Source organism: Monodelphis domestica, chromosome 3 (assembly GCF_027887165.1).
Source record: "Monodelphis domestica isolate mMonDom1 chromosome 3, mMonDom1.pri, whole genome shotgun sequence".
Lineage (NCBI taxonomy): Eukaryota > Metazoa > Chordata > Mammalia > Didelphimorphia > Didelphidae > Monodelphis > Monodelphis domestica.
Window position 1 is genome coordinate 435480409 of NC_077229.1, and position 4112 is coordinate 435484520.

The window sequence follows — 4112 nt, forward strand, 5'->3', positions numbered from 1 at the left end:
TTGCTTTATCAATGGATGGGGTGGGAGAGAATATGGCCCTCAAATTTTTCAAAAATAAAATGTTAAAATTTAATTTTTTTAAAGAAAAGATGAAAAAGGTTCTGTTCCAGCAAAGCATGCATCAAGGTTATTTAAGATTCATTAAATAATGTAAGAACATAAATAACCTTTTTTAAAAATCCTTTAATAAGAAACAAAGGAAAAGCATGAAACAGGGTAATATATGCTTGCCAAAGTAGTGTGCTAATGTGATGGAAGAAATCCATTGTAGAGTTCAAGTTGAAGGGGATTTCTATAGATACTGCAGTCCCCCAGATTCTCCTGTTTTTAGATGATATCCTGCTGTTTGCATCCAGAAAACTGAAAATTCTTCTTATTCTGCCAACATTTATTCCAGATGCTTCTTAAATGAAGTAGCTATTTTTACGCATTTAGAATATTAATAGAATATTTTGCAATAGAACATAATAGTAACAGAAAATATAATACATTTTAAATTGTTTAAATATCAATTTGAGAATGAGTGTAAGAACTAAAGAGGAATTCCAGGACTTTTAAAATTGCTAATAAGAGTAAATGTTATGCTACTATTCCAGTTTGACCCTATTTTTCTCCACCAAAGATGCTTAACTTGGAATATGAAAATGTGAAATGCGTACATATATTTAAATTTTCTTTTTAATATAACTAGTTTCATCAGTAATAATATATATTTCATTTTATGCATTTAAAAATGTAGTTCTGAGAAGTCTATTGGCTTCATAAGACTACCAAAGGGGTCCATCCATGTCACCAAAAAAATGGTTGAGAACCCCTACACTCACTACTCTTGACTTCATGCTTGCTGCTATGATAGGAACCCAAACTATATTTCCAGCCCTTACTTATAATGCTATATTTCTAGCTGCTATAAGAACCTTTACCCCAAATTCATAATGTCTAAAACCAAAACCAAACCTATAATTTTCTTCCCTATCCCCCAGTCCCCCAAAATAACTGATTCCATTTCCTAACTTCCCTTTTTTTCTGATGACACTACCCTTCTTTTCTTCCACTAGCACTGCGTAATCTTTAATTTCCTCTCCTCTTTTGTTCCTCATATCCAAGTAGTCAACACATTTTCTCTATTTTAAAATATTTTTTCAGATTCTTCTCCATTTTTATTCTATCACTTCCATCCTTGTATTAGGAATAGAAGGCTGGCAAACATCTCAACATAGATAGTAGGGAATTTGACAGAAACACACAGAATTGTGTATAGATAAACATTCCAATCAATAAATAGAACAAAATAAATGAGGAAGGATTTAAAAGGAAGGTAGAAAAAGGAAGGGATTAATAATAAAAACAAATTCAAACTTTGGAGAATAAAGAAAGGGTAAAAAGGAAAGAAAAAACTCTATTTTGGGCCTGTGAGAGAGGGAGTAAAGTAGAAACAATCACTTACTGGTACTGAGCACTTTATCTCTTACCACATTCTTCTTTGTAAATAGAGGGACTGAAAGTAAAGAGAAGAAAAACTGTAAGAGGCTAAAATATATGAAAAACACACATTAATAGTTATAAGGATAAAGATAAATGAAATTAACTCACCTATGAAATGTAAAAGGGTTGCAAAATGGATTAAGTAGTAATAGAACCCAATATAATGTTATGCATTAGAAACACGAATGACATTTAGTCATTAATTAAGAGCTAAAACAAGGAAACGGTCAAATTTATTATGTTTTAGGTGAACTCAAAAAAAGTTGAAGTTGAAATAATCATCTCAGAAAAGAAAATACTAAAATTAGACATAATTAAAGGGTATAAACAAGGAAATTACATTATGCTTGAAGGCAGTATAGACAATAAATTAATTTCAACATTTTGTACATGTATTGAATCAGATAACATGTAAATAATTATAGAAAATATTAATTGATTTGAAGAAGATATAAAATAAAACCATAGTAGTGATCCTAGGGTAGCTCCTTTAGACTTAGACAAATATAACAAATAGATAATCAAGAAGGAAATTAAGGACCTGAATGGAAATTAAGGAAAGCTCAATATGATAAATCTCTGGCAGCTACTACATAGAAAAAGAAAAATAGAATAGAAGAAGAATGAGAATAGAAGAAGCAAAATTAAAAAAGGGGATGAATATTGGAAGAACTACAGAAAGATGAGCATACCACTGCAGTGTTGGTGAAGATGTTAATGTCATCCTTTCTCTGGAAAGCAAATTAGAGGACTGTTAGATGTAGGCAGAGGAGAGAGCTTCCAGGTACTTCTCTTTACCCTCAATGTGTCAATCTTTCCCTTCCTTCCCCACCCTTCCATATTCTGAAGGTGGAGTTGTCCACCAGATAGAAAAATAGGTGAATTAAACAGGATATAATGACAACCATGGCTGATAAGTTTCTGAGGCAGATGCTCTATGTACTACTTTTACAGCAGCAGTGATGATGAAAACAAGTGAGAAAGAAGACAAAAATATAGACACTGCATTGAATGATTCTGCTTCTGGAGAAACTGAACTCTACAGGCACAACATTACAGTTAGCACGTGTCCAAAAAGTGTTATTAATGACAAGCACAGTTAAGCAATTGGAGACAGAGCAGAAAGATTAGTATAGAGAAATGAAAAGATTCTTTAGGAAGGTAACTGTAACTTGTGTCTCTGAATGAAGAGCATGACAAAATAAAAACAACAACAACAACAACAAAAACAAAGAACTCCAAGGGGAAAAAATCAACAGAAATTTGACTTTCAAAGAGTATTGCATAGTGAATGAGAGGCTTGGAGATGAAAAGTTTTTATAAAACAGGAAACAGAGAATGGAAAAAATGAGGCAGCAGCTGCACAAAAGGCAGGTTGTGATCACCAGCAATGAACCTTAGACAGAGTTGACAGCCCACAAAGAATGGAAGCTCACATCTATCATGATTCACAATTATGAAGATGGCAGCCCTAGGGTGGAAGCAATAAATCTTCCTTGCTACTGAATATACTTTGGTTAAATTCTGCAGAGTAAAGAGCTTCCTCATCGGGGTCAGATCCAACAATGCTTTTCTTTGTTTTACTTTATTAATTTACAAATGAGGAGGATTAACTGCTATTTTAGTCCTAATTTAGTGGCCAGCTTAAAGAAGATTTTTTTCATTGAGTACTTCAAGTATTTTTATAACAGTGTGGTTTGCTCTCAAAAAAAGAAGAGATGATGTTGACATCCGTCCATGACTCACCTACTTTCCCTAGTCAGAATAGTGATCTGGAAATTGATTGATATGATAGAGAGGGATCTATTAGAGTAGGAGTGAGTGAGTACAGTTTTGTGTGTCTTATGAGACTTCATGTCTGTATGTTTACTTTTGTTCCTGTCTGTGCACTTTGGCTTGTCTTATATTCTTTGTGAACACCTTTACTAAATCTAAACTTACTGATTCTTAACATTTCTTAAATGGATAAAATGGTTAATCACTGAAGGGGAAAAAAAAAGCAAATTGTCATAACCACACCTGTACTTACTTTTTGACCCAGAAATACCACTAATTGCTTTATACCTCAAAGAGATCAGAGAAAGAGAGAAAAGAACCAGGGATTGCAACTCTATTTAGATGGGGTGGCAAAGCTGTAGAAAATAACTGGTTATCCATTAATTGGAGAATTGATTAACAAAATATGGTATACATATATAATGGAATATTATTGCACCACAAGAAATGATAAACGAAATGGTTTCAGGGAAACCTAGGCAGACTTGTGTAGACTGATGCTGAGTGAGATGAGCAAAACTGGGAGAATTATTTATATGATAACAATAATAGTATTAAAAATTTTTTTTAAAAACATAAGTTAATCAATGAAGTCACTGATCAAAACTCCAAAAGACTATTGATAAAACCTACTATCTACCTTTTTATAAAGAAATAATGGTCTCTAGGTGCAGAATGCAACATAGGCTTTAAGGCATGGACACATTGATTCACTTATCTATGCAAATTTGTTACAAAGAATCTGACTTTTCCTTTGTTTTTCCCTACCTATTTGGGGAAGGATGTTGGAGGTAAAGAGGAACTAACAATAATATTGTCAAAAATAAAAGAAGAACAAACTGGCTAGCACA